Genomic DNA, 14,749 nt, shown 5'->3' on the forward strand with positions numbered 1-14,749 from the left:
ACACATGAGTTAATGGGCCTGTACATTGATCCATGGTATTGCGAATTGGGCTTTAGCCTTGTCGATTAAACGAATAAAGTGGAGATTCCTACCAATGGACGTTCGCCACGTAAGTGGGGGTCGAAACACTGCCCCCTCTTTGGCATGCGAACAAAGTTCATATGGCAAAGAAGAAAGAAAAATGAGCGGAATGTATAATGAAGTGTCGTGTGAAAAGAAATAATTGGAAAATTGACTGTCGAAAAAAATTCGTGAATTATCGGGAACGAAATAATGTCAAACTAACGTATACGGGACGCAATGTAGTTAAATAAAAGATGGCCGAAAATACACAGAAAAAAATAAAATATGCACAGAAATAAAATTGCAAAAAAACTCGATTGGCGAAAACTGTACCGAACGCGTCACGAAATAATACGAAATTTGAATTCGACGATGCGTGCCAACGGAATAGCGATACTTGGATTATGCCGTTGAAAATTAAACGTAGGAGCAGTTTAGTAATAATAGTAATAAAAGGAAGTTAAATACGAATTGGACTCAAAGTATTCGGATGAGATAAGAATTGAGAGTATAGATGAAGTTGGAGTTAGAGAAGAATCCCACCAGCACTGGAAAACCTGCTCGTAAACGCTATATAAATGCTGGTGCAGCTCCCGCATATCCCACTTCAGCGAAAGAACAATAAGAAAAAGAACGTCACTCCACGTAAGATTCAAACAATAAAAGAAGTACTCCATGTAGATTAAAGAAAACCCTAAGAAATACTAAGCAACGAAAAACTCTAAGAAAACACTAAGCATAGAAATACTCTCTTCCTTCATTCTTTCTTATTTTTTTTTTCTCTTATTCTTTTTAATCTTATTTTATTTTTCTTTCTCTCTTTTGTTTTCTTCTTCTTTCTTTTAGATCTAAAACAAACTCAAGATATTCCCATATTTACAAATTTTCTACACATTCTTTTCAAATAAAAGCCTTCATCTCTCTACAAATTATAGACATTTTCTTTCTCATCAAAATCTTTCCATATTTTCTCCCATAAATTACAAAATTATTCTTTCAATGTTTTCTTATTAATAAAATCTATACACATTATTTTAAAACTTAAAAACTTTCCTATTACACCATTTTCAAACTAAACAAACTATTTTTCTTCTTTTTTTTTTCCAAAAAGTGAAACACACATATTCACTTCAATTTAATAGTCAACTTAAGACATAGTCAATAACATATTACATTTTATAAAATAATTAATTTTGGACATTAATAAAAATAGAGGTGTTACAATATATACCCAAAGTCTCTATGCATTGAAGGAAGGAAGAGGATCATGCATTCACATACACAATTCTACACTCACAAGTGCATATATTCTGTCAAATTTCATCAAGTTTTCAATTAAAGAGTACAAACATAATTTCGGTTCGCCAGGCGTGTAGACTTGTAGTGTTGCATCTACACGATTGATTGTTGTATCCTGGGAGTTGTTATCAAGACCGTGAGCACCATTGCGGGGAAATATTGTCTTAAGGAAATAGTGTGAAACACTAGACTCAATCGGTTCTTCTTTTTTTGATTTCCATAAGACTATAAGTTCTTCTTTTATCATTGAATTTTTTGTGAGATCACGAATATATACACTTAGGAGGTAACAATCTTAAGACAATAATATATTCATTCTAAGTTATATATTTGTGATTCTAAGTTATTCTTTTTATGTAGAAAAATGAGTGCTCTTATGCATACTCCCCAAGAGAAACCCGAGAGGTTTGATGGCTCCGACTTAAAAAGGTGGCAACAAAAGATGTTTTATTTAACAACATTGAATTTGGCGAAATTCCTTCAAGAGGAAGCCCCTAATTTGAAGGCCAATGAGACTGACAACGCTATTGTCACTGCAGTCGAAGCATGGAAAAATTATGATTTTCTATGTCGCAACTATATTCTCAATAGTTTGGACAATTCATTGTACAATGTGTATTGTATTGTTGAAACTGCAAAGGAATTGTAGGAATCACTTGACAAGAAATATAAAACCGAAGATGAAGCAGTTAAGAAGTTTGTTGTTGGCAAATTTCTTGACTATAAGATGGTGGATTCCAAGACAGTTATGAACAAAGTCCAAGAACTTCAAATCGTATTGCATGAATTTCATGAGAAGGAATGATAGTTAATGAATTATTCCAAGTAGCATCTTTTATTGAAAAGTTACCACTATCTTGGGGAGATTTCAAAAACTATCTTAAACACACTACAACAGAGCATGGTTTTAGCAGCGCCATACTCCATCGCTAAAGGTGCCTTTGAGCGTGGCAAAAGATCTGTCGCAACGCATCAGATGGCGTTGCAAAGGCGTGGCTAAAAAGTGCGTCTCAAATATTCAAATGCAACGCCAAAGGTGGCGTGGCAAATGTTCTTAGTTTGTTGCGACGCCTGAGGGTGCTGCTAATACACTAATTCCGTTGCTACTTCATTTATTAAAATTAAATTAATTGCAAATTTTTTTCAAACTATTTGCAGCGCATGGCATCGCAAAAGAGAGTTTGTAACAACTAGGATGGCGTTGCAAAAGTGATACCTTTAGCTACACAACTAGGCATCGCAAAAGGCAACCTTTTGCAACACTATTTCAGTTGCGGAAAGTTTAAATATTTGCCTACATAGTGCGGGAAATTTAAATATTTAGCTGAACATTTGGCATGGCAAAAGACGTCCAAAAATTTAGCCACACACCAAGCGTGGCAAAAAATGTCTACGTTACTGTAGAATCAAAGCTTTTAGCTACACCAAATTTGTTGCGAATGATATAAACTCTTGTACTTTATTTGGGACGCATTTAGCATTGCAAATGGTGCAATTCATATATATACATGTACATTTCCATTTACATAATCCTACCCAAAACAATTTTTATAGAACACAGTAACCCTATAACAATTCACCACAAATCATAACAAAATGAATTTCATTACTAAATCATTCAATACAAAAGATCTTAAAGAATTCACATAACTATTTTTTGCGAAAAAACATCGTCTCACATAATCTTAACAACGTTCAACTAAATTTAGACGAATTATTCAAAACTAAAATTCCACAAATAATGTCTATAACATGCTAATTTGAGCAGCATCCACTCGGAGCTTCTTCTTGATTCTACTACTTCTGGCAACCAATCGACCAATCTGGCACAACAAATTAAAAAAAAAAAAAAAATCACGTAAGTAAATTTATTAGAAACATTAATAAACCTAATATACACTCAAGTTGGCAATGCATGTGAAACTATACACCTCCTATATGCGTAAATGACCTGCACAGGAACATATTAGGTTTCCAGAACTTATCGAAATTCGTTATGAACAAAAGTTTAGGGCCATTAGGTTACTTTATCTTTGTCCAATCGAGGCCTTCCATACATCGCGTGTTCTTCCAAGTTTTCACTAGGTTTGGTACTGTACCCAAATGAGTGACCCCTGCATCCTAAACATGTATTACAGAACAGAAACAATAAAGGCATTCATGTATAGCAAGAAGAATGACATTTTAAGGGAAGTAATAGGATAATTTGCATGTTGGTGGCCACTACCTGAATAAATTTTCCAAAACCTCGATCGAGAGGAGAGCCATGGTAAAGGGCTAAAGCGGTACCAGTTTGAAAGCATGAATAAAGTAAAATTGGTCCCATCACCCACCCTAAATTGGTTGGCCAACAGAAGACGTCTCCACTTCCGCAGCCATACGGTGAGCCCATGAGTCACCAAGCAAAACAGATGGGAGAAAGTTGTGTCCAAGGAATAGCTTTCGGTTCTCCTATAGGAAGCCATACCATAACAAAAAAGGAATAATTTGTTAGATGCAATATAGCATGATAGAGGCTTGGCCAAAAGTAAGTTTCATAAACATTTTAATACCGGTGGTTCCCCGATTTAAAACAAGATATTTGTCACGATTCTATTGGTTGATAAACCGGATTGTAATAACTTGACCTCGCAAAGACCAGTTTACCTAAAGAAGGATTATTAGGTGTAAATTTAGATAACAATGAACAGCTTGCAACTCAATTTTGTCTAAAACATGAGCCCAAAATTTTCAATAAACCATAATGAAACGAGACGTTTTCAAGTAAGCCAATCAAGCGTAAATCATGGATTACTTTCGATTACCATCGGTTTCGATCAATGCGAAAAAAAATTTTCCCCATGATAAGTCATGCTCCCTTAGTTCAGTTTCTACATCCTTTCCAACAGCAGGAACCACAATAACTTTAAGTGGATTGGTTTGTACAACACGACCGCAAGAAAAACAAGGTATGTTGCTATATTTTTTGATCGTGATCGCATATAGCAATACTGATACATTAAAATGAGGATCGCAATAAACCAATATCACAAAGATAAGATGTTAATACAAGTTACCTGTACAAGGGGAATTTTTTGCCCCTCTCGACAATGAAGTCCCGAATAGTAAATATAAGCATTGTTTTAAAATTGGAAAGATCGAATGCAAACCGATATACAAAGATAATTAATAGTCACAAGAAAAAAAAAAAATCAATCTCGGACAATCAATTTGAAAACTTTACACTACACTTTTTCTCCAAGTTTATCTCATTTTAAAGATGAGATCAAAAGAACTAGAGTATCAAGCCCGAAATATGATCCACAATCTTACATTTCATTCTATGAAAGTCGGGATCATTTAAACCTTGAAGAAAATACAACTGATAGATTGTCTAGTAACGACTCCTAGAAAGCTCGCACTTCATATTCGAAAAGTACAAAATTTGATCTCTTGTCTCTGCCATTATGAAACTCACCTGGGTGAAGATGGCCAAAAGCGAGAATCAGATATAGTGTTTCAAAAATAACAGAGAAATCTATATGCTCATAGTTGTAGAGCTCCCCCAAGAAACACATGTGCAATGCGTCTTTGCTGAAAACTATAATCGTTCAACTCTAAACCCAATCTAATCTCCTCCAGAACCTGAAATAATCATAACAATCTATAAGAAAGCTAGGACAAAGTGAAGGTATACACATAACAATGATCAACTGATATAACTGAAGAACTGCAATTAATCACATTTGAATATCCCTATTTTAAATAGTAACACTTGATTGTCAAGTGAAAGCCTAACTATGAGTGAGTCTGCATGTTGTGAGTGTGTGATTGTCAAGTGTCCAGTAGCTCAACTAGTCATGGCCCTGGTGGTTGTATTAGGAGGTCTTGGGTTCGATTTCCACTTACATCAGGTTTTGGGGGGGTTCAATTTCTTTACGCCTAGTTGCTTGGGCTGTAAGCATCAACCTCTATTATAAAGAGGTTTTTTGTTAGAGAGAGAGAATAGGAACCTACCTTGTCCACAATTGCCACAGCAAATTCATCATGATAACGACTCAGACCAGCTGTAAGCGAAGCAATCACGTGAACTTGGCTATATTTTTCCTTGTGAACTTTCATAAAACATTTTATGAGGTATGGTTCGCATTCATTCCAGGGCAATTTACGCAACTGTCTCAGAATATGCTCAATGGAGGATTTGTCCAGGTCCGTGAAAAGCAGCTTTCTAATATATATACTACAAAAAGAAAAAGAACAAAGGGGAAGAAAAACATTTTAAGAAAGCTATAAAATCTGCTGGTTGCTGTCAAAAGGAAAAAATCCACATGACCACATTGGTGAACGTATTAGCTGATTCAAATCAAGTCAAATGTAAGCTATACCTGATGCAAAAGTGGACGGGTTTTAGACACTCAAGCAGATCTTTCAGGTGGTTTGCACAGATAATAAGCGTTTTCAACAAGGGTGCGTAATACTAGTTAACCCACAAAAACTAAGATTAAACATATAAACGGGAGAAAATCTACCAAAATACATTTATAAGATAAACTGAAACTTGTCACTAAATATTAAATAAAACAATATTAACTTTGAGCAACGAACTAAAGGTAGACAAGTTGCGGGGAGTAGTCATGGTTGATCCAGACTTAATTTGTTCACTTGAGAACTCTCAGTAATCAATGGCCTAATGGATCTGTGGTCAGTTTTTAACACACCAGATGATGTTTCCACCCGGTGAGTAGATGGAGAATGGAGGGTCAGATACAGCAATTATAGGCACACCATGACCTTGGGACTATTAACATACCACCAGCAGTCCCACAAGGAGCTACTTGTGTCACTTCTCACCTACCTACGGCCACCACCCCCCTCGGGATGACATCTTGCCGGATTGTGTCATCCATACCCTCTCCATACTGAGAGAAGAGTAGACCATGTCCGTGCTTGGGCTAGAAATCTATACTAAAAAGAACATAAACCTCCCCTATATAGAGGTTCTTAGATCGTGGGGGTCCCAACCGTCCCTTAGAAATCTAACAGTGATAAAAGAACAAAACTCACCCTCTATTTTTAATATATTACAATACACTCCGCGGAGGTTACTGAAGAAGTACCAAAGAGAGCCGAGAACTCTCTGACGAGGAACTTACCAGAAAGAATACAATTAAGCCCTCATCTTTTGAACTACATCCATGACTGTAGAACTAGGGCTTGATGGAGACGCCGCGCTACGCTTCAAGGTCACCCTCTTCATCCCTTCCTCCTTCAATAATGACTCAAATCTTCATCCCTAACAAAATTTCCAGTGAACCAATCGGGGCTTGATTCTCGGGCTGCACTTTGCATACTTGTTCAAGGAAAGGTTCACTTCATTGAGGTATATGGATGATGAAAGCTGCTTGTTCCCACACTTCCTTCAGATATAAGCAGCCCTTCATAACCAAATGAGTAGCAAAAATTCAGAGCTAATGTCACAACAAAGAGAATACGAGGGGTACATTTATAAAGAGAAGATGCATCGACCGCATAAGCGGACAAATAAATTACCACTCATCCAAGATCTTGCTAAGTTCCCTTGCTTCCCAAATGAAGTGTTCCACGTTTTCATTTGCCTGTACATGCAATAGGGTTCATTCCATTATCAATAATTTATATGGGACAACACTACAGGGAAATATCAATGTCAGGCAGTGGATATGAAGCTAGAAATGAGATTTGAAGAGCACAAACAAGAAAGAGCATTTGACAAACAAATACTTCTATTGGACACATACCACAAGAGTTAGGACTAAGGGAAAAAAAAATCACAAAATAAGAATTATTAGTCACTTCATGACAAGGCTCTCATATTAGACTGAGAATTTGTCTCATTTATTATTGGAATCATACATCTCCCAATCTTGTTCTACCAAATTTGTCCTATTAGAACATTCATGTAATTAAACTTACCTTAAATAGTAGGCTTTGTATGCTGCTGGACCTTCTTTGAAGAGAACTGACAAGCCATTGTGAATAAAAAATGTCCGTAACTAGATGAACAACCAACAGTCATAATCATAAGGTGAGTATCAACATAATTTACTCAAGAAAAGTGATATAAAAAAAAACAAAATGATAAAACAAATCCTAAGACCTCAAGAATTTTAATCAGTATCTAAGCCAAGCAACAATTACATGCTTTTGCATCAAATCCCAACCCAAGTAATACACAAATTTTATAGATACACTTTCAAGAATTCTCAAAAGTCAAATATGAAGTCGTCACCATGTTGTGAATGTTGTCCTTCCATTGTTGACCCAAGTACCGTTTTATTTTTCCCCACATAATCGTATGTTTTGCATTGAGTTAATTTTACAGTTTTACACAAAGGCAGAGGACAAACACCATCACCAGAAAGCAGGACAGACAGAAAAACACGGACTCAACATCCCCAGAGACCCAAAAAACAACACCACCACATGCTACAAATGCTAAGCAAAAATGTAAAGGAATATTAAAAGAAAGAAGAACCAACCTGAAGAATGAATGTTTCCGACTTTTATTCTCTAGTAGTAATTTCAGATTCTACACCTGTAAAATAAATTAAAAGAACCAACCAGAAAAATTAACCCAAAAAGAATCCAAAACTAAAACCAATTAACCTCGAAAAGAGTAGCAACCAAAAACTCGAAGCTTCGCCGGTTGATTGGCACTTAGTCCAATTGAAGTGAAAGTGTAGGGTGCTAAGAAATATATGCAATTGAATCTTTATTCTAATGGTTTTTCTTTTGGGTTTTCTTTCCGTCCTTATGCTCAACCGCCCCGCCTTTTGCCTGGTGCTCATGACGCGCTACGGATAACAAGGCCACCTTCACAACCTATTATTGACAGAGAGTACAACGTACTATGAACACCAACAAAATTCAAAAGGCTCTTTTACTATCTCTGTTAACTGGGTTTTCAATATGGTGGGCGGCAGCAAGAGAAAAAGATGAGAAAAATAAACCCAATTTAGGTTTTGGATTTTACTTTTTTATTTTTTGGTTTTTTGTTGGAGCGCCAACAATAAAAATAGGCCCGCCCATAAAAAAACCTTTAGAAGAAATTAACTCCCGCCCATAAAAAGCCCAATAGCAACGCTTCTCTAGCTGCAACACATATTACATCCAATAAGACATGGACATTTACAAAAGGTTTTTACAACGAAAGTGGCGTCACAAATGATTGAGTTAACTTTAACAGCAACAATGGCGTGGTAAATGATAAAGCCCTCTATAAAAATTGCATTTTCTGTTTTTTGAAAAAAAAAATTATAACTATTTGACACGCAAGAGGTGTCACAATAAAAAATTTATGTACAGTTAAGCTAATAGCACAACAAACCTTTAGCAGCCCCATATGGCGTTGCAATAGGTGACCTTTAACAACAATTTTTTGGCGTTGCAAAAGAGTGCGCTGCAAAAGACCCCTTTTGTTGTAGTGACACAAACTCAATGAAATGAAGTTAGAGGACTTGATTGTAAGGTTGAGAGTTGAAGAGGACAACAAAATGTGTGACAAGCTAGAAAAATCAAATCCCTTTTGAAGCAAATACAATGTGATAGAAGACAGCGCCAAGTCCAAGCACTACCAAAAAAAGGGCTTCTTGCGGCGAGTTTTTGGTCACAACCATTGATTTTGAGGCTTAAAGCCCCTTTTTGTGGTGGCCATCTTTACTTGAGACAACACATAGTTTTTAGCCTCAGCTTGTCACCATCCCGTGGCTAAATCATATCTAAACGATACTTCTAGCCTCGGATGTAGTTAGGCCGCGACTAAAAGGTGCACATTTTGCGGCAGGTGTGGTTGGCTGTTGCTAAATGGTATTTTAAATTGGTTAAACAATTAAAATCGTAAATTTTAATATAGAAAGAAATGAAAATATCGACCCCCGCTTTATTTCCATATCCTGCTCATGTTTTCATTATCTCGCGCCTAAAAATTGAAAAAAAAAATGAAAACAATTAAGAAAGAGCTTGTTTAGGGTTTTATCTCTTTCTCCCAAATATTAACTAAACCATGGGCGGCTAATCTAAATTCCCATTTTCTATTACTGAAATTTCCATCATATACAAAACCCATTTTTATATCTTCCCCCATTCATCCGTTTGTATTGAAAGTGAACCAGGTAAGCTTCAGTTCAATTTCTTTTCCTTTCACCAAATTCATTTAATTTCAGGTAAGCCTTACTGAATTATTTTTGTTTCTTTGTGTGTTAAGTAGAAAAATCGTAATTGAGTTTCTTAGACAAGAAACTTGGATTTACAAGAAAGGACCAGGAAGAAATAGAGATCGTAATTGGGTGACCTCTTGCTCTTTATTCACTGTGTTGATTTTGTCAAATGAAGTAGACGGTCCTAGTAGAGTTAGCTTGTTAGTATCCTCTATCTTCTTTTATTTCCATAGCTTTGATTGGGAGGTTCCTTTTTCTTTTCCTTTTCCTAGCTCAATACCTCAATCCCGTACAAATGTTGGTAAGTAGAGGAAGCAAATAAAATGAAAATTGTTCCCCATAAAGGTTTAAAAGAGTTAGGATGTCCTCCATGTAGTTAGTAGATTTCCAGTCGTCCTCATAGCTGTATCCTTTAAGGAGTATTAACTGGTTATTAACTTTCTTGTTTATAGGTGAACTTGCCAGAGATGTGGAATGAGTAGATTTTGTAAAGCTATTCAAGTGTAGGATGAATCTTCGATCATTATTCATTTGCCAAAACTTTGGAACTCATCTTCAGTTTTTTCACATTAGAATTTTTTTAGCTTAATGATAGAAAGTCAGTAGAGTTGTGGAAAACATTTTTGATATTCAAGAATGTGAATGTGAATGATAATCTAAGTCTCATAAATACTTTATTAGTTATCACATACTGCCGTAATATCAGTCACCATTGTAAACTATTGAGAAGATGCATATGAAATAAGATTATAAGCAATGTAAATTTTAGTAAATTCTATGAATGCCGGAGTTTACTATCTCTTTGCTGAAAACTTTAATTTACAAAATTGTGTTTCCAGACGTAATAGAGAATTTTGGAATATCATGTTCATCCTATTAATTAGAGGGTGAAAATGCGTACGACTAGTTCTTGTGAAGTGAAGTGAAGTTGATTAGAATTCAGGACAATAGAATATCTTGAATGACGTTCACTCTTAGAGTTTTACTTTTTTTATTACAACGTCAAGCTAAGTTAATTGTGGCTGCGGAAGTATATAAGGGTGTATACATTTAAGATATCTTTGTGGAATTTGGCATTTTCTGTCTGATTCTAAAATTGATATTTAGAGTTAGAAGAGTCTGTTTATGGCTTTATGCTAATGCATTCTTATTGGTTAACTCTCTATGTACTTACGAAAAAAACAGTGAAAACTTTGGAACGTCTTTCCTGTCATGCCTCTAGATTAAGTCCTCCTAGGTCTTATACTCCGAAAATTGTTATTTATGATTGGTATAGTTTCTTCAAAAGAGCTAGGATGTCTTTATAGCACGGGTTCAGAAGCAGAATGTGATGGAGTTGATAGTCCTATATAGAGTTGCACCACACTGCTACCATAAACATCTAGTTACTAGTTTAACTATTTTTTTGTACATCATATTTTATTGATAAAAAAGAAAATAGAGAAACGTTAGTAGTTTAAATTGATGATACCTTTCTTAATATGAAGATGCTTGTGTCGTGCTCAATAAGTTTTTTTTATTAATTTGATTGTTTTTTCTTTTCTTATGAGTGTGTTTATTAGTCACGTTGGGCATTGCTTGAATTTTCTTGTATAACATAGATAAGTGCACACAATGGTAAAAAGACGACGAGAGGATCCAAGTGGCGATGAGAATTGTCACACCCCGAATTTCGACAGAATTCGGAAAAACATTATTTGTCCCCGACCCTTCGATCTCCGAGGTGTGACGCACTCTCCACTCCCAAAAACCCATAAACAGTTTAAATATGCGGATAATAAAAACCAATAAAAATTTTAACTTAAACAAAAGTCTTCTTCATGACAAAGATTCACAAATAAGATTAGATTACAACCCTCCTTTCAATAACTCTTTAATAAAATTTACAAATGAAAAATACAAAAACATTGTCTAGACTGAAATTCTATATCACCTCAAGGGAAAACAAAACAAATCCTGAGATGCAACGCTAACGCAATCCACAAGCAGCAACCACTCTTCTTCAACACTAAACCTGTCAAAAACTTATCAACTATGTTCATTGAATGAACACACCCGATAAGCAAACATGCAAATCGGGTCAGCATTATAAAAATGCTGGTGTGAGTAGCTCTAAAAACAACATATACTTATACAAATATATACATAATCTATACGGCAGTTAGTTCCTCCACCGAGGCGCCTTAACTTTCAATGACTAAAACAACATCCTTAAGTACAATAATTTAGGCAGGTAGTTCCTCCATTGAGGCGCCTTAACTTTCAATGACTAAAACAACATCCTTAAGAATAATAATTTAAGGCAGGTAGTTCCTCCACTGAGGCGCCTTAACTTCCCACTAACCACACAACAAACTATACACATAATAAATAAGGCATGTAGTTCCTCCATCGAGGCGCCTTAGGTTCAACTAAACAAATAACCAAACAAACATATTATATAATGCACCTCATTTCATGCTCAATCACGAGTGGGTCGTCTCGCTTGAAGTAATTAGTTTGACCCACCCTTCGCAAAACCATATATAATCATCTATCTACATATACATCATTAACAAACATATTACCATAATTATATTAATTAAGGTTTTCTTTGCGTGTCCCTAAAATCACGTCATTATCTATGTTTTACCTAGTTTCCCTGGCTACCACAATCGCTACCCAACTTAACATGTACATCCACATGCCTCCCCTTACATAATGAACCACTCCGTGCGTAACTACCCCCGGGATGCGCGCGACACCGTAAATCCTCACACGGAAGCAATTATGTAAGTAATGCCACTATTCGGCATAAAATATTATGATCATCGTTCTATTTTGCTTAACGGAATAATCAAGCCACTATTATTAAATCGCCCGGGGAGGCCATTCAAACTTTATTGAAGCGCCGGAAGGGGGCGCCGCGGCCATTCAGATTAATCGAAACGCCGGAGGGGGCAGCCCGAAGGCCATTCAGATTTAATCGAAACGCCGGAAGGGCCAATCACATGAGTTGTGGTAGTCAGGTTCTAGGATTTTCGTTACGTAATTTAGTCAGGTGTCATACATTAATGACTCATAAACATTTCTACTATATCACGTGCAGGTCAATTACCTTATTGCACTAAGCCATAATATCTAGAAACATCTCAATTATATCTCATAGTCACTTTCATTCTTTCACGTGCCAATATATTATTGCACTACACCACACTCCCGTGGGCAAATATTCATCAATACTATACTACCTCATAGTAGCATCTCATAGATAAAATAATGGAGCGTATATACATTTCTCCAAGATATTGCATTAATATAACTATCCCAGCATATTATATCATGTCACAATGCTTCAAACGTATCGCATACATTTTTATTATAACGTATTAGAAATATAATATCTCCTAACATCTCAATATCGTCACGTGTCAAAAATACACAACATCAATGTCAAATCTTTCTTAGATAATGACAACCAAATACATACTAGCTTCCATAGCATTTTATTACTATATGTATCCATATAATATACACATAAAACGTAGCACAAATAAACAGTCCACAGTTCACAATCAAAGCCCAATATATATATGCTTTACACACTACTCACGTCAAATCTAAATTAGATAATGACCAACCAAGTTATATAATCTCGACAATATTTTATATAATCAAATATGTGAAAAACTAGAAAAGTCAACCTTCCACAGTCAAAGTCAACGGTCAAAGTCAACAGGTCAAAGGTCAACACATCATGATCAAGGTCAAACTCAACATGTCATGGTCAAAGTCAAAGTCAACAGGTCTTGGTCAAAGTCAAACTATCCTGGTCAAAGATCAAAGTCAACTGTCAAAGTCAATAGTCGATGGTCAAAGTCAAACTGTCATCGTCAAAGTCGAACTGTCGTTTCCATGTTCGACAGGTTCATGGTCATAGCCATGGTTCATGGCTAAGGTCAAAGTGCATGGCTCACGGGCTCGTGACTAAAATAATAGTTCGGACCCAACTGGCCAAGCCCAAACCTTAGAACCCGGAAGTCTAAACATTGGAAAACCCATATAGATCCATTTTAAGTCCAATGGACTGGCCCCAAGCAATATTAGAAACGGGCCCAAAACAGTTAAGTGGTTCGGTCCAAAAATAAAAGAAAACCGGCCCACAATTACAAAAATTAGAACTGGCCCATAACAAGTTATCAACTAATAGGAAAAGGGCCCAAACAAAAAATAGAAATGAACTGGCCCAATACTTTAGAACATAATCGGGCCCAACCCTCTAATATAGAATCCGGCCCAACCAATCAATCTAAACCGGCCCAAACAAAAACCAAAAGGTTTTGGCCCAAGGCCCAAACCGAAATGGTTACTGTTCATCTTCCCCTCCACCAACAGCCACCAAAATCCGGCCACCACACCTTCTACACAACCACCCATTTTGACCCCGCGGTTTTACTCATTTCAACAACCCATACAACTTTAATGAAACCGAAAATCACAAATCCTTAGATCCAACATTGCCAAAACTAGATCTGGATCTAGTACCGCCGCCATTGATGGAGCTTCGAGCATCAATCGACAGCCCCCCAACCATCCCCACTACCACCAAACATCACTCAACCAACCCACCACAACAAAACAGTTTAAACAATTTTAAACAACGCATCAAAACAAAACCTCCAAGAATACGGTAATGGGCGTTCGCCATTTGGCGCTGTCAAGGCTCCCAACAGCCCAACCACCGTACTCCCCAAACCCCCACTCATCCATTCTCACCCCACATCACCACAAAAAACACAACAACCAATTTAAACCAAAAACACAAATTTCAAACACCGAGCCATTATTAACGCCTCCAAGCTCCACTGCCCCCACTCGACCCTCATCAGTCCACCACCAAACACCAACAACAAATACAGAAAGTTCAACAAGTCAAAAACACGATTTCGATACTGTTTTGGGCGACGCCATTGATGCTTTGTCGAAGCTTCGACAGTTTACCCAATTTTAACACAGTTTCGACAGTTTAATGACAAAATCCGAAATATAACAAAGTTTAATAATACAAATGTCACGAAGTCCAACACAACAGTATAATGAATACTATTAATAGGCTGAAACCTTAGTCGGTATACTCCGATACACGGAAAACCCGGTGAAATAGCAAAATAGCTACTCACCTGTATGAACAGCTCCTACGAATTTCTCCGAGTCCGAGCCGTCGCGCTCTACCC

At 36.5% G+C, this 14,749-nt stretch overlaps 2 long non-coding RNA genes across 2 annotated transcripts; one reads left to right on the forward strand and one right to left on the reverse strand.

Moving 5' to 3' along the window:
* Positions 1–2,951: 2,951 nt before the first annotated feature.
* LOC147490970 (uncharacterized) lies at positions 2,952–7,383 on the reverse strand. Its single transcript, XR_015200290.1, has 2 exons — positions 7,294–7,383; positions 2,952–3,185 (listed from the first exon to the last, which is right to left on the reverse strand). It is a non-coding gene; the product is annotated as an uncharacterized LOC147490970 (long non-coding RNA).
* A 1,878-nt stretch (positions 7,384–9,261) lies between these two features.
* On the forward strand, positions 9,262–11,189 carry LOC147490971 (uncharacterized). Its single transcript, XR_015199209.1, has 3 exons — positions 9,262–9,491; positions 9,587–9,665; positions 9,989–11,189. It is a non-coding gene; the product is annotated as an uncharacterized LOC147490971 (long non-coding RNA).
* Positions 11,190–14,749: the final 3,560 nt, after the last annotated feature.

Source organism: Coptis chinensis, chromosome 6 (genome assembly GCF_015680905.1).
Source record: "Coptis chinensis isolate HL-2020 chromosome 6, ASM1568090v1, whole genome shotgun sequence".
NCBI classification, from domain to species: Eukaryota; Viridiplantae; Streptophyta; class Magnoliopsida; order Ranunculales; family Ranunculaceae; genus Coptis; species Coptis chinensis.